This window comes from Ovis aries, chromosome 2, assembly GCF_016772045.2.
Source record: "Ovis aries strain OAR_USU_Benz2616 breed Rambouillet chromosome 2, ARS-UI_Ramb_v3.0, whole genome shotgun sequence".
In the NCBI taxonomy this organism is placed as follows: Eukaryota; Metazoa; Chordata; class Mammalia; order Artiodactyla; family Bovidae; genus Ovis; species Ovis aries.
This window is the reverse complement of record NC_056055.1, coordinates 213,384,196-213,401,867: the sequence shown is the minus strand read 5'-3', so window position 1 is coordinate 213,401,867 and position 17,672 is coordinate 213,384,196. Positions and strand designations below refer to the sequence as shown.

At 34.5% G+C, this 17,672-nt stretch overlaps 1 protein-coding gene across 3 annotated transcripts in view; it reads left to right on the top strand.

The window, feature by feature from the left end:
• Positions 1-17,672, top strand: part of ERBB4 (erb-b2 receptor tyrosine kinase 4) — a 1,296,210-nt gene that overhangs the window by 1,025,371 nt on the left and 253,167 nt on the right. The window lies entirely within an intron of this gene.

Below are 17,672 nucleotides of genomic sequence, written 5' to 3'. Positions count from 1 at the left end.
AGGCTGAGGAAGTTTCTGTTAAATGTTCTAAATTTCCTCTGAAGTTGTACATGAAGCCATCTTACCAAGAGAAAGGAACAGTATGTTTTAATATATGTGGATTTGTGAAGAGGGTAATGAGGTCTGGAATTTTTAAACTCAAATATAAATTGTGCTAATTTTTGCTTTTAAAATATTCTGATGCTAATTCACAAATCATCAATAATTTGCAATGTGATACTCTATGTGTATCCAAGTGAAGGTCATCTTTTTGTATTTTTGTATGAAAAATAACAGGTTGTGGTTTGCTATCAATGACTCTGTTCTCATTAAATTAGAAGACTGTTAAATATTTAATCAGAGTCTAACAGCATCCTGTGTGTGTTCTAAGAAATTAACAGATTTTAATACCTGTAGTGATAATTGCAAAAATGCTGATATATAACAGTTACTTCAAATTATACCATTACCAAAAACATCAGCAAGTTTTTGTGTGCATTTGTGCAGGCAGAGAACATTTGTATATACAGAAACCAGGATTTTTTTTCTATTTAATTTTCCTTGAAATGATCTTATGTAAGTAATTATGTTGTGAGGAACATTCCCTTATAAATAAAATATATTTGAGCCTGATTGCATTGATGAAACTAAATTTATCCTCAAACCATGGTTCTATCTTGGGAATTTGTGTCATGTGCCTCTCTTAAATCTAAAGCCAGTAAAGGTAGATATCCAACATCCTGATGGCTAAAGCTCACTAGCTGAGATTTAGATATTTCTTTTTCTTTTCTTCTTCCTGTTTTTTTTAAAGGTAAATTTTTATCTTCAAATATATTTTAAAATTATATTTAAAATTATAAAAGTAAAACATCCTCAGTATATTAAATACAGAGGTATGTGTGTACACATGGTGTTTATCCTTCTACACATTTCAGTTCAGTTCAGTTCAGTCGCTCAGTCGTGTCCGACTCTTTGTGACCCCATGAATTGCAGCACACCAGGCCTCCCTGCCCATCACCAACTCCTGGAGTTCACCCAAACCAATGTCCATAGAGTCGGTGATGCCATCCAGCCATCTCATCCTCTGTCGTCCCCTTCTCCTCCTGCCCCCAATCCCTCCCAGCATCAGAGTCTTTTTCAATGAGTCAACTCTTCTCATGAGGTGGCCAAAGTATTGGAGTTTCAGCTTTAGCATCATTCCTTCCAAAGAACACCCAGGACTGATCTCCTTCATAATGGATTGGTTGGATCTCCTTGCAGTCCAAGGGACTCTCAAGAGTCTTCTCCAACACCACAGTTCAAAAGCATCAGTTCTTCGGTGCTCAGATTTCTTCACAGTCCAAATTTCACATCCATACATGACCACTGGAAAAACCATAGCCCAGACTATATGGACCTTTGTTGGCAAAGTAATGTCTCTGCTTTTGAATATGCCATCTAGGTCGGTCATAACTTTCCTTCCAAGGAGTAAGTGTCTTTTAATTTCATGGCTGCAATCACCATCTGCAGTGATTTTTACCCATATACTAATTTTTACCCATATATTAATACAATAATAAAAAGGTTTTGTTTACTTATAGATATGGGAACATTACACATTATTCAGCAACATACTTTATTCAATAGTACATATGAACAGCCTTCCATATTTTAATTCTTTAAATTAAATTATAAATTAAATTTTGGTTTGTTTGTTTTTGACTATTTTGCCAAAAAAACTAAAGTGCTAATAATATATCAGTGGTCACAAAAGAGATGATGGTGTTTTCCAATTCACTGCCATGGAGTGAAGTTAAGGCCTATTAACTGCCATCTCTTGTTCTTCTATTTGCCTGAAGAAAAACTGAAACTTTGCATGAACTCAACTGGCAAGATGAGCCATAGGACCAGGTAATATCTCACATGGAAAAACAATGTTATGTAACCTGAAAAGTTAAGACTGAGAAGAAGAAATTTTGCATCAGTTGAGAAATTTAAAATAAAAAATTAATAGGTCTACTTCATACTTCTTTTAGATTATTTCTTTAATAATCATTTACAACATGTTAAATTATCTTTCCTGCATGCCCATAGTATAGTATCAAATATGGCCTAATGTTAATAGTATACATAATTTCAATAATAGAAAAATAATAGACAAGGAACAGACTGAAAAATTAATATTCTAGCTGAGAAGAGAATCTGGTTAATATAGATATGGAATTTTTCTTTAATAATAATGATTTCTTTTGCATGTAAATAAAATGGTTTAAGGCAGTGTAAAGTCGTCTTGCTATTATTTCAATATTGCTTGAATTGACTTAGGTTCAATTTTTTTTCTTTGTTTATGTTTTATCTGGTGGCTCTAAATCTCTATTCAGAACATCTGTGGACTCATAACATCTTGTAAGCAATTAATTCAGAAAAAAAAATGGGTTTCCCCATAATTAGAAATGTGTTCTAATTAGGAATTGGGCATTTATATAAGTTAAAAAAGTAGGTATGTTGTTAAACATTGTTATTATTCTCCAAAGTGTGTAGTTGTGATTTTGGTCACAATAAACCTCCCCTTAGAACATTAAAAAAAAAAAAAAAAGCCTTTCTTTGTTTAAAGTGTGGTGCAATGACCAAAAAATCTTTACAAGGAGGATTTGTTTGTCTTTTCTCTGACTTTTCTGTAGAGTATTCTAAAAGACATAGAAACAGCTTCACCCTATCATTTTTTATCTTTGGGTTACTTCCAAGATACTATGGGCCCAGAATTTAGAAAAAACTGAATATCTGTGGTTTTTTCCAAGATAAATGTTAATGAAGAAATCTGTTTTCTTCATGTTCTACTTATTGATCTTCTAGTACAGTATTTGAGGTTCATAAATTATGAAAACATTTTAGTACTTTTGAAGTTTGTCTATTTGAAAATGGATAGCAATGAACAATCTGTCCAGTACATCATACTTAAATCCCACAATTCAGAAACTACACTCTTGAAGTTTTGTAAGATTCTACTTCAGTTCAGTTCAGTTCAGTCGCTTAGTCATGTCTGACTCTTTGTGACCCCATGAAACACAGCCCGCCAGGCCTCCCTGTCCGTCACTATCTACTGAGAGTTCACTCAGACTCAGCTCCATCGAGTTGGTGATGCCATCCATCCTCTCCCATCCATGCCTCTCATCCTCTCTCATCCCCTTTTCCTCCTGCCCCCAATCCCTCCCAGCATCAGAGTCTTTTCCAGTGAGTCAACTCTTCACATGAGGTGGCCAAAGTACTAGAGTTTCAGCTTTAGCATCAGTCCTTCCAAAGAATAGCCAGGGCTGATCTCCTTTAGAATGGACTGGTTGGATCTCCTTGCAGTCCAAGGGACTCTCAAGAGTCTTCTCCAACTTAGCGTCACTTGTAAATGTGTAGGGCATCTCCCCACCCAACCCACAATAAAAGTACTCAGTCAAGGCTGATGCAGGTAAAGCCTGTTGAATGACCAAGAGACTGATACTTAAGCAGAGTGGCTCAGACTGTAAAGCATCTGCCTCCAATGTGGGAGACCCGGGTTCGATCCGTGGGTCAGGAAGATCCCCTGGAGAAAGAAATGGCAACCCACTCCAATATTCTTGCTTGGAGAATCCCATGGATAGAGGAGCTTGTTGGGCTGCAGTTCATGTGGTCGCAAAGAGTCGGACACGACTGAGTGGCTTCACTTTCACTTTCAATAGAAACACCAGGGTTATTAACTGTTACCTGAAAAGGGAAGAGTTATTTGTGTTGTTTGTTTTTAAAAATGTGATTATCTGGAGATAAAGTATTTGATAGTTCAACACATGTAAGGAAGGAAAACTTGGAAAATCTGGACATCGTTCCTTTTACACTTAGGATTTTACTTGGGTGACGAGTGGAAATTAAGCCTGATGTCAGCGGCTTCAACAAATAGGTTTATGTGTTAGTCTTTAAAATACAGAGAAGACTAGAAGTGTGGGGGCTACTATTGCCTTTGGTTCCACAGAGCAGTAACATCAGGGTCAGAAGTCATGTCATTTTCTTATCTTTCTATTTTGGTAGCAAGATGGCTGCTGCAGCTCTAGCATTACATCTGAGGACAGAGGAGGAGGGATAGATTTCATCAGTTGTGCTTGTCCTTTTCCAGAATTCTTTTAGCCGACATTTGCTTTTCTCTCATTGGACAGAATCTTTTTTTTTTTTTTTTATTAACATCAGGATATAGAGAGACTGGGGAAATTGTTGAGCTTTTTCAAAATCCCTGAATTAGAAGCTATTAGGGAACAGGGGATTAGGAATGCCAGTTGGGTTAGTCAGTTTGACACAGTATGGTGGAAGTGAGGGGGCTTCCCAGTTGGCGCTAGTAGTAAAAAACCCAGCTGTCAATGCAGGAGACTTAAGAGATGTGGGTTTGATCCCTGGGTCAGGAAGCAGGAAGATACTCTGGAGAAAGAAATGACAACCCCCTCCAATATTCTTACCTGGAGAGTCCCTTGGACAGAGGAGCCTGATGAGCTACAGTCCATGGAGTTGCAAAAAGTCAGACATGAAGGAAGCAACTTAGTTCACAGGTATGTAGGCATGTGGTGAGGGTGAGAGATAAACCAAATTCCTACAAGGAAACAAAAATAACAACTGATCCAAGGATTCTTTTCACGGCTTTAAGGAGAAAATATTTTGCTTATTACCTTAAATTCAGTAATAAGCAAATATTAAACACGTATATTAGCTTCAGTTCAAGAAACACGAAATAAATAACTTTTCCCATTATCTTTTCACTAGAAGTATTTTAGAATTACACTTCTGTTAAGTTTAAAAATATATAGAAAATTCTAAAATTGTTGAAATATTTATGTGATTTTAAAGGTTGATTTAAGATGAAAAATATCTAAATGTTTATAGAATTTTTCATTCAGATATTTATTCATGTAATGTTCATTTAATTCTTGTTTTCATGAGACAAAATAGCCTCCCCAAAATATAAGGACACCTGTGACATAATTCCAGCACTTAAAGGATATATATCTGTACTTTTAAAAATAGAAACTTTGTTATTTTACCTTTAAGCTCTGAATATGTACACATCCCTAAAGTTATTTGAAATTTACACATTGCTCGTGTTTAAACTTTAACATGGCACCTCTACTCTAGAACTCCTAGATGAGCTAAATTAAACTAGAATTCAGTAGATAATGGGATATATTATAACTAAATGTTATAGATTAGAAATAAAAGAATATTTGCCCTCAGGGATAGATTATGCCTAAGTATAATTTTATTTAATTTGTCAATAAGGAAAATGTTGGTGACCTTGACAAGTACTGATTTAGCGGAAAACCTAAAATGTAATGGGAATTAGTTCAGTAATTAAGAGAGCACAAAATTGATTATAAACACCTAAATAAGTTTAATTTGAGAGTGTATAAAAGAGACACATAATGCTAAGAGGAGATATTCTTATGATAGCAAAATGGAATGAATTGGGTCACAGAGATGGCGATAAAATTGAGGCCATTTATTAGCACTTGGCACTTTATATCTAAAAACAAAAGGTTGTTTCAGTGAAAATTACAAACTCATAAAATAAAAAAAAATATGAAGTAGCATATTCCAGAATAATTATGTTTAGCTACCTTTTTCAATTACAAAACTTTCTTTAATACCAAACGTTCAACTCTCTAAAAAGGGGATATCATTAGGACTCAGAATTGACAAAGATCTGTATAGACTTCCAAAGGTGCTTAGTTTCACCTTGTCTTACCCAATGGGAAGAACAGCTCTGGTATAATAGTACAAATAACGTTTTTAAATGTATTAGCTATTTTAGATGTATATTACATTAAAAATGAATGTTTTCAAATGATTACAACAAAAATAGATTGATAAGCAAACTTTACCAAACTTTGGAGAAACAAAGCTCCAAAATAAGTTTATCAGGGAAACAAAAGGAAAAGGAGGAGGAAAGAAAACAGAAATGAAAACAAAAGCCCGTTAGTTCAGTTGAGTTCAGTTCAGTCACTCAGTCGTGTCTGACTCCTTGTGACCCCATGGACTGCAGGATGCCAGGCTTCCCTGTCCATCACCAACTCCTGGAGTTCACCCAAACTCATGTCCATTGAGTCGGTGATGCCAAAAGCCCTTGAACCTTTTTCTTCCTTTTCTTTTTTTTAGCATTCCCAGAGAAAAAAATAAAGTATTGGAAATGCTTAAAGAAAATGGCATTATGTGGTTCTCTTTAATTAAAAAATGTGAAGCTATTAATAAAATCAGCATAGGTATAAGTGTTGACATTAGAAGAGGAACAAGTAGACACAGAAATCTGAAGGCATATTGAAATGATAACAGTATACATTTATATTGTTCAGCACCTCAAATCCATAGAACCAAAGGAATCACCACTTCTCCATCCAAATGTTTTTTCTCTTTGTTTCTCACACCCATAATGGGAATCATCAACCTTCCACTCACCCAAGCACCAGAGTCTTGTCATCTTTGGCTCCTCCTTTGTCTCTCTTCACCATCAGGTTTATGCACTGGATGTATATTTCTGCTGTTGTAAATCCTTCTCTACTTCATCTTCTCTACTTCTCTACTCTGTCCCTCACTGCCACCAGTAAGAACTATTGAAATAGTTATTTAGTCTTCTTTTCTTGGCTTATCTATCTAGTGTATTAGAGGAATAATCTTTCTAATGTACTCTTATAATCATATTTTAATGAAAACAGGAAAGGTTTTAGAGTAAAACGACAAAATTCAAAGTGACTAACCACTTAGAATGCTAAGTGGTTAAGACCTGCTGCAAGTTTTATAACCTCCCTCAGATTCATCAAACATAAATAATCAATCTATTAAAATAATTAGTTGACATAACACATATAAAACACATCAGCAGGCAAATAATCCACCTCCATGCAGGAGACACTGGAGATGCAGGTTCCCCTGGAGGAAGAAATGACAACCTGCTCCAGTATTCTTGCCTGAAAAATTCTATGGAGGAGTAGCTTGGCAGGCTATAAACCAAAGAGTCACAAAGAGTCAGACATGATTGAGTTACTAAGCATAACACATATAAAACACATGCCAAATGTAGGTTTGTTTTTCAATCCTGAAAAAATGTTCAGTGATCCCACATGGATGTCCAAAATCCTGGCATTTTCCCCATAGCTGTAGCTGCTCTTAAAGTCTTCTCCCTTGTCATTTGATCTAGCTTCTCATTAATGTGTGCAAGTCCCCTCAGTGGGACAAAAGGTTGCCAGAAGGGCAAAATAAGTAGAAAATATGTCATCTAAATGAAAAGAGTGATTTTTTTTCAAGGACATTTTCTTACTCCCTTTGAGTATTTCATAAAAAAAATTGTTTTTAGTCTAAGGCAAGTAAAGGGGTGCTTTATAAACATTAAAAATCAAAGATGTTTTATATACATAATTGTATGTAAAATGAAAAAGAAATCAAAGTTTTAGGTAAATTAACTTGTAAATTCTCTCAAAATGGGGCTGTTTAATCTGTATTATATGACTGTGCCCAATAAACTTGACACAAATATGTGATGTTTTGATAAAGATAAATGCAATTTTCTATAGTCTGTGATCTCTGTTAGCAGCGTGTATTGTGTTGTGCTTAGTTGCTCAGTCGTGTCCGACTCTGCAACCCCATGGACTGTAGCCCTCCAGGCTCCTGTGTCCATGGGAATTCTCCAGGCAAGAATATTGGAGTGAGTAGCCTATTCCTTCTCCAGGGGAATTTCGTGACCCTGGAATCCAATGGGGATTTCCTGAATTGCAGGTGGATTCTTTCCCAGCTGAGCTACCTATGCTCATTAGTAGCATAGGTGTATGAAATTACAGTGATGAGAATGAATGGCTATTTTGAGGTGAAGGAAAATGTTAATAAGTGAGAATAAAGGATCGTGCCTATAATGATTTACTTCTCCCCTACTTTAGTTCCTGTGGAAGAATAGGTAATGGGATAGAGCAGTGTTTAGTGGATCTTGTATTTTGCAATTAAATATTTAAAAAATTATGTTCATTTCATTAAACATATGTATGTATTCTATTCTACCTATACAGATGATGTTTAAAGTGTTTTACTAATATGAACATTCATTGTATTGTATAATAAGTATAAACCACACAATACATACACACAACTCTAAAGACAGAAAATTTACCTGAGCTCTTACACAAATCTGCTAAAAGTTCTTGCTTATCTAATTCTCTTTCAGTATTTTCCTTGTAACAATTCATAGATATTTGTCAATTATACTTCAGCAAAGCTGAAAACAATTCAAAGATGTAAAATTCATAGGTCAGTTATTTGTACTCTTAGGATTGTGTATTTAATCATGAGAATAGTTGCCTCAAAAATCCAATGTGCAGGTTTGTATGCTTTCCTAAAATTGCAACAAACAAAAACGCATAGAGAGGTATAAATATTACTTGTAAATTGAAGGAAGGAATCACTGAAAAACTATTAGAATTTTTTTCAGTTCTAATTCTAGACATAATCCAAGTGATATTTACATATTTGTTTAATGGTAAAATCTTTTCTGAAATACTTTGTAATGCTGTGTTTTGAATAATATGTAATGGCATATTGAAAACTTACTGGGAAAAACATTTATTTAAACACATGAAAAGTAAAAAAACATTCATTTTCTTAGGAAGAGGGACAGTATATTTTGCCTCATCTGCTTTAGCACTTACATTTCTGGTCACATTTAAGATATAATAGAGGAATCTCAAATCCTAATCAAAGGATACTGTAATACCCTAGGTAATATACTATAATACTCTAGGTCTCATCAAATAAAAGCTATAACTATCAACTGATGAATGCCTCAGAGTTTTATCCACATCACTTTCATTTGCTCAAAAAACAAAAGATGTGTCATATTTATAGAGGAAGTAGAATTATGGGTCAGATAAGTACAGTTTACAGGAGGGGAAAAAGAAAACACACACACACGCACACATTAATATGGCTCTCCTTGCCCTAGGCAGTAACCCTTAAACTGTCTTCTGGGGAATTTCAATATTTTCTAGTGTTTCAAGATCTCTTGTTTCAAATCTGAACCACTTTGGGGAAGACTGAACAAATGAACGGTGCAGTAAGGACTATCACCAGAGTGATAGATTCTGCTTGTCTTTGCTTTTCCTTTAGGAAATTCAAGTTTTTTAATCCCCTCAAAATCCTGTTAACTGTTCTCTCACTGAGAAAATAAAATGAAGCTAAGTGAAGAACTAAAGCACTTATAATTGTCAATAAGCACATAAATGACTTAATAGACTGAATCATAATGGACATAGCAATGCAGAGAAAGTGCCAGTGTGATGAGAATTATAACATTAAGATAATGTAAAATCAAATATATAATTAAATAAAAACTAAATATAAAATCAAAGAGTTTATTAGAACTCCTAAATAAATTTATATGCATTTTATATTCTCTATTATCAAATATAAGTATTGAAGAAAAATCTGATTAATTCTATTTCTCTTCTCTAAAGTAATTCTAAGGAAACATCTTTAGAAAGAAAGACAATATAGGTGAAAAATTGATGAACTTGAGATTACAAGATGTAAAATGTTAGCATTACTATTTATGTTTGAACTTATCTAAGTATCTTACCTTTTTTGAGTCTATTTCTTATTTTTAATATGGGGGTTATAAGATCTATATTGCATAGTTACTATGAAAATATACAATGTATGTAAGAAGAAAATTTTAATTAAAAATACACAAGTATTATTAGAATGAAAAGTCTTATAGTCAATCTATTTAAATTATTTGAACATAAGTGCAGTATTTAAGACCAAATAAATCCCTGGTATATCTCTATAAAAGGGGACAGTTCTATATCAAGATAGAGAGAGTCTTTGATGTTTTCATTTCTATTAGATTATTTCCCTTTGAAAAAGGAAATAATTGTTAGTGACATTACAAGTGTCATAAAACCAATGAGTACCTAATGGCAGTCAAATCTTGTGTTCCTCTTATTTGGGCAGAACTTTTCCTGTGTTTGTACTTCTCTTGTGGCTCAGCTGGTAAAGAATCTGCCTGCATTGCGGGAGACCTGGATTCTATCCCTGGGTTGGGAAGATCCCTTGGAGGAGGGAAAGGCTATTCATTCCAGTATTCTGGCCTAGAGAATTCCATGGACTATACAGTCCATGGGGCCGCAAAGAATCGGACATGACTAAGTGACTTTCACTTTCCTGTGTTTAAACTGCTTACATACATAACTAATATTGAAATGGTCCTATTTGTGAAATGGTATTATTTATCTCAGTTGGCACCTGATTCTAAGAATTTTCTTTCAGTAAAGAGTCAAGATGTTTTTGATCAACTAACTTTAAAAAGCAAATTAGGAAATGTAGTCTATTACCGTGGATACATTTAACCTCTGGCCCATGATAGATTCATGCTTTTTGTCTGATGATTACTATAACATTTTTGGAGGAAAAATAAGATACAGGATGTTAACCAATGTCATATAATCATATTTTTAAAACAAAATAAAAGCTTACAGAGAGTCATCACTTCTGACTCTAACGTATGAAGCATCCCTTTGTGTTATATGTAGGTTTGTTGTTGTTTGGTCACTTGTGTGTCTGGCTCTTTCCAACACCATAGACTCTTCTGTCCAACACCCGCCAGACTCTTCTGTCCATGGGATTCTCATGGTTTATTATAGGCAGTAACTAACTTACCTTCCCAGAAGGTGAAACTTGATAATATTTAGGTACTCTTGTATGAATGTGTATGTGTTCATTTATTTATACATATATATGTAAGGAGTTAAGGAACGTCCCTGGTGGCTCATACAGTAAAGCATCTGCCCACAATGCTGGAGACCCAGGTTCAATCCCTCGGTTGGGAGGATCTCCTGGAAAAGGAAATGGCAACCCCCTCCAGTATTCTTGCCTGGGAAATCCCATGGATGGAGGAGCCCGGTTACAGTCTACAGTCCATGGGGTCACAAAGAGTTGGACATGACTGAGCAACTTCACTATTTTATGTAAAGAGTTATCTGGAAGTGTCCTAGATTCTCCAAATGGTGCTAAGTATTTGTCAAAGGACAAACATTTAATTTATTGTTCACAAAAGTGTACTTTTGAGAGTGAATGGGGTTCTATTGGTACTTAACAGTGGTACAAACTGAGACTGTCTTGGCCTAAGTGAGGCATATGTTTTGCCAGTGCTTAAGATGTTTGCTGGCACTAGTGGTAAAGAATCCACCTGCCAATGCAGGAGACTCGTGAGTCATGGGTTTGATCTCTGGGTTGGGAAGATCCCCTGGAGTAGAAAATGGCACCCCCCTCCAATATTCTTGCCTAAAAAATCCCATGGACAGAGGAACCTGAAGGGCTACAGTCCATGGGGTCACAAAGAGTCTGACACAAACTGAGCACTGTTTCAAAAGTATTTGATTTCATGATAGTATTAAACAGGATCCCTGGTGGCTCAGACGGTAAAGTGTCTGTCTACAGTGCAGGAGACCCAGGTTCGAGCCCTGGGTTGGGAAGATCCCCTGGAGAAGAAAATAGCAATCCACTCCAATACTATAGCCGGGAAAATCCCATGGATAGAGGAGCCTGGTAAGGGTCTATGGGGTCGCAAAGAGTCAGACACAACTGAGCGACTTCACTTTCACTTTCAGAGGCAAATATGTCAGATGTCAGAAATCTGAGAAAGACTAGGTAGCTCCTGCAGTGTTTATTTCTCATTATCTTTGGTAAAGAATGTATACTTATGCGTATTTAAACTGAGTTATTTGATGCTGGTACTGCTCTTCCAACTAGTGGAGGCAGACATATAATTATTAGGTTGGTGAAAAAGTAATTGTGGTTTTGCATTGTTGAACTTTGCTGTTTGATATTGGAATACATTCTTAAATATTTAATATATTGTTATGTTATACCATTTTAATGAGCATTTCTGACTTTATATTTTTTGTTAAGGACTGATTACTAGCTGTTTATTTTGTATTTATTTTAGACTAGGGAAATGATGTTAGACAAAAAGCAAGATAGAATGATTTTCTTATTTGAGTTCAAAATGGGTTGTAAAACAGCAGGGACAGCTTGCAACATCAACAACTCATTTGGCCCAGAAACTGCTTGTGAACGTACAGTGCAGTGGTGGTTCAACAAATTTTGTGGAGATGAGTGCTTTGAAGATGAGGAGCGCAGTGGCTGGCCATTGGAATTTAACAATGACCAGTTGAGACAATCATGGAAGCTGATCCTGTTACAACTACAGGAGATGTTGCTAAAGAACTCAATGTCAACCATTCTATGATAGTTCAGCATTTGAAGCAAATTGGAAAGGTGAAAAAGCACAATAAGTGAGTGCCTCATGAGCTGACCACAAATCAAAAAAAATCATTTTGAAGTGTTATCTTCTTTTATGCTATGCAACAGCAACAGACCATTTCTTGATCAGACTGTGACATGTGATGAAAAGTGGATTTTGTATAACAACCAGTGATGACCAGCTCAGTGGTTAGACCAAGAAGAAGCTCCAAAGACTTCCCAAAGCCAAACTTGCACCAAAAAAAAAAAAAAAAAAAAAAAAGGTCTTGGTCACTATTTGGTGGTCCCCGTCTGATCCACTACAGCTTTCTGAATCCCAGCAAAACCATTATATCTGAGAGGTACACTCAGTAAATCAGTGGGATACACTGAAACAGCAACACCTGTAGCTGGCATTGGTCAACAGAAAGGGCACAATTATTCTCCACAACACCACCTGACTGCATGTCACACAACCAACATTTGAAAAGCTGAAAGAATTGGGCTCCAAAATTTTGCCTCATTCCCCATATTCATCTGACCTCTCGCCAACCGACTACCACTTCTTCAAGCATCGCCACAGTGCTTTGCAGGGAAAACGCTTCGACAACCAGCAGGAGTCAGAAAATGCTTTCCAAGAGTTTGTCGAATCCTGAAGCACAGATTTTTTACACTACAGGAATAAACAAACTTATTTTTTATTGTCAAAAATGTGTAGATTGTAATAGTTCCCATTTTGATTAATAAGGTGTGTTTGAGCCTAGTTATAATTTAAAATTCACAGCCTGAAACCGTAATTACTTTTCACCAACCTAATAAAACTCAAATTGGTCTGAGGTGAAAACATTTTTCCAGCATGATATAACACTATAAGGAAAAATTGTGAAGATTTGAAAGGTAAACATAAAGTAATAATGCTAGAGGCATTATTTTACACTTTGATTTAAACTTTTTTTATTCAAAAATGGTTAAAATGATCTAATTAGCCTGTTAGACTTGTTTGTTTATAATTCTGTCTAAATTAAAAAAAAAATCAGTTTAACACCTTTAGTACCCATGGACAGAAAATAAAGCAGCCCTAAGCTTTAAATATATATATATATATATATATATATATATATATATATTTGGCTGTGCTGGGGCTGAGCTGTGGTATTCGGGGATCTTTAGTTTTGGTATGCAAGCTCTTCGCTGCAGCATGTGGAATCTAGTTCCCTGACCTGGGATTACCCAGGCCCGTTGTATTGGGAGTGTGGAATCTTAGCCACTAGAACACCAGGGAAGCCCTATGGCCCTAAGTCTAATCCAAAGGATTCTGAGGATCTGACTTCAAATTGTTTAATTTAGAGCTTCTAAAAGTGGAATTCTCTGATATAAAGTCAATACCATGGGTTGTAAACTATATCATCAGCGTGTTATGTTAGTAGAACTTCTGATTGATTCCTTTATCTATAATTGAAAATTATTCTATACTTAAGAAATAAAGAAAAATATGCCTATGTTATAAATTTAAAATCCTTTTATTTGGTGAAATTAACACAAAAGAATCTTATAGATTTAGCATTCTTTTCGCTAGTGGGAAAGAAGCTGCCTGCCAAGGCAGGAGACTTAAGAGACACAGATTTGATCCCTGGGTTGGGAAGATCCTCTGGAGTAGGAAATGACAACCACTCCAGAGGACAGAGGAGCCTAGAGGGCTACAGTCCATAGGGACACCACTGAAGTGACTTAGCACAGCACAGCACAGTGAGTATATTAAAGTACCAGTCTTACTAAGTTTACAATTTTAAAGAAAATACCACTGCACATATTTTGTAGAATAGTCTGCCCTTGACATTAAATGAAACAAAATTGGTGTAATCAATAGTTTTAAAACCATATGAATTTTAATCATAAATTATATTCACTTTATTTTGTTTCTGATTTGTTATCTGAAAGGAAACAGATCAGTGAAAGAAAGTATTTGGATGTTTATAAAATCAAGTTCCATGATTCACTCACATTTTATATTCTCCAGTGAGGAATAGCATAGTTCAAATATACTAATGACTAATAAGAATACATCTTATTATACGAATAGCGTAGTCTGGGGAGACACTACTCTTCAATATACAATTTTTAAACAGATAATTGCATTCAAGATTATACAGTAATTTATAGTGTTGTCTCTGAACTTCTAAAAGAAACTGTGAAATCCAAGTTATATGCTTTTAAATAAATTAGTCACGTTCATGTGTGACTCAGAATCCTCATTATATTAGTTTCTATGAGTAGATGGAAGATACCAGTTTCATTATACTATTTTAAAATTACAGAATAAGATAAAATATCATCTGATAGCGTCCCTTTAGTAAAAGCTCACGCTTGTCGCTTGACATGCCCTATCTTGTATACTTCAGGGTATCCCAAAGGTTTTTAATGGACAGACAAAAGACAGAGAACAAGCAATACTCCTATTACAGATAAGGGATTGCAGAGTATTCTCGATCTCTTGGTTTTGACCCAAATGATTTCATTAATGTCACATCTTAGCCTCTGAGAGGTTACTCTGACCCATATGTAAGAGGAACACACTCTACTTCAGGAGTATAGCTGAGTAGGCAATAGTCAGCACTAGACCTAGGGGAGATACACAACAATTTAAAACTGCAACTTAAGTAACTATATCCCTTTTATCCAAAGGATTGTTATAAAGAGTGAAGCATTAACTTTCAGGGGGAAAAAAAAGGGCATCGATCCTACACCTACAAATGTCTAGGAATCATCAAAATTGCGGGGGAGTACAAAATGTGAAGTAGTATAACTTTTCAAATTAGATTGATCTTATAAAATATAATGTTAATCTGTAAGAAACATAGTGGCAATTAAATGTCTCAGACACATTAAGCTATAATGAATAGAAAATACCTTCAGAAGTACTTAGATCATAAAAGTGGACAGGGAAAGCAAAATGAAATCTTAATTGAAAAAATGCAAAGTAAACATTCAAAAAGAAAAAAGAAAGGAAACAAGGCTATTATTGTAAAACTAAGCTTTTAGACAAAGATTTATTTTTTCTGTATTTGTCTTAAGTTTCATTAACCTATATTTCAAAGGGAAGACACAGTGGAGAATATTAGAAAAATGTTCAATAGTAAAAATAAAAAAAATTAGATGCTAGAGTCATATAATTCAGAAACAACTACCATTTAGTGTCTTATTGTACATTTTTCCAGATCTTTTTTTTTGCACACATATATGTATATGTGTGTAAGAATTTTTTTTCTGATTTAGTGACTACTGTGTTTTAACTCAGTCTTTTTGATTTCTGGTCTACATCTTTACATGCCAGTATGTTCTATTTCATCTACTATCAAATCCATATTCTAATTTCTCAAGTTACCGAAAAAATTTCTGTATAGCTGGCTTGTCAAAACTAGAGCCCAGGCCAGGGTTATATTTCACGTCAGTTTTTTAATTAATATTAAATCTTCTTAATCAAAATCAGTACATTTTATCATATTCACTTATTAAAAATACAAGCAAGTTTTCTTATAGAACATTGTTGCTTTTCAACTTAATTGCTTCCTTGTGGTTAATTTTTTTTTTTAATTTTTCAAGAGTAACTTCTGCTGAAATAAGAAGAATTAGGCCTCTTTAAACATCCAACAAGAATTTATGCATGAATTTTAGGTGCAGAATCTCTAGTTCTTTGCTTCTTTGGATTGTTTGTAACACTCCCTTTCCTGCAAAGTGGTAAAAGAAGAAAACAACTAGAGGAATGCAAATCAACCAAGGAACTGCTGAAGGAAAATAACAAAAGTAAAAGCTAACTAGAAAATCATAGAAATTACTGTCTGTTGAGTTTTTAAATGTTTTATTTTCATTGCCATGACTAAGTAGAAATAATATCCATTTGAATTAGTTGAAAAAAGTAGAGTCAGGAATCTTGTTCTGTTGGAAATGATCCCTCTTAAAATGAAAGACAAAAAAATAGAGAATTTTCTTTTAATTTATAGTGACATTGACAAATGCTTTCATAAATACATACCATTTATTCTTTTGCAAAATGGATAAGTAGAGGAAAATTAGAGTTTCGTTCAAATCTACAGCTAACAAAATGCTGGGGACTATTCTCAATCATGCATAAATCCTTTACAATAAAACACTGGGCTAAGGAAACAAAAATGTAACTCTTTTTATAGTAGTGACTTTTCAGAGATGTATTAGGCACTTGAGCTGAAAAATATGCCTTGAAGACTTAAAATGTTTTCTGAAATGCATATTTAACTGGAATACCAAAAAATGTGATCTTACACATACCAAAAGGCATTACAATGATGAGTTTGTTTCCATACTGTAGTGTAATTTTCTCAGCATAGATTTTTATATCTTTAGAAAATTCCATTTAGGAAAATCTGGTTGAATTATAGCAACATTTCAATGTGCTGAAGGACTTTGAACCGCCAGGCAACAACCTTTAGGATGAACCACTTTTTAAGGTTTCTTTGCAGTTTTATATGACAATAAGATAACAGTTACAATGTTTAAAATATATGACTTCATTTACAGAAGAAGTTAGAATTTTTTTTCCAACAGCTCTTTAAAATTTAAATATTTTATTTTGGATCATCCACTTTCATTATTTCTGATCTTTGAGCAAAACTTTATCTTACAGGAACAAGAAATATTTTTTTTCTAATAGTGTAGCTGTATAAAATAAGTTCTTCTGCAAATAGTAATATAAAACATAAAACACTTTACCATAGAAAACAGCATTCGGAGAAGTCTTTTTTAGTTTTGATATCTATCATGACTTCATAGTCAATATGTGTTTTACTCTGAACTGTTTCATATGGCATATGAAATTAATGTATTTCAAGACTGACCACAGGAAGCGTACAGATACTAATCTATTCTAGGACAAGAAGTTAAGACCATAAACATTACTTTTCAAGTAAGCAGAAAACAAAAAGTGATCAGTTTAAAAAGCATGTCTTAGTAAGTAATATATTAGAGAAACATTTTAAGAATAAAGATCTCTGGTCAATGTCTTCCTATTTTAATGCTGTTTATGTATTTTTATTTAATACTTAATGTATAGACTTCTTTCATGGGTATATGATGCTTAGTCATGCTTTTGATAATAATGCTTACTCCAGTCATAACTCTGAAAACCTGTCTGACCCAATTCTTCATCTTTCTTCTGCCCGTGTTCCCAACAGCATTGCCCTTGACAGAGTTTGAAATAACACTTTGTCAATGCATCTCTCTGTTGGTATCTTTGTATGTCAGAAGCATGGGGTTCATATGTCCTCAAACGACTCATTCTTGGTTTAGAACAGTGGTTCTCAATTGGCAGTCATTTTGACACACATTTGGCAATGTCTGGAGACAACGGCATGACTGGGGAGAGGGTGAGTGTTGCTGGCATCTAGTGGATGGAGGATGAG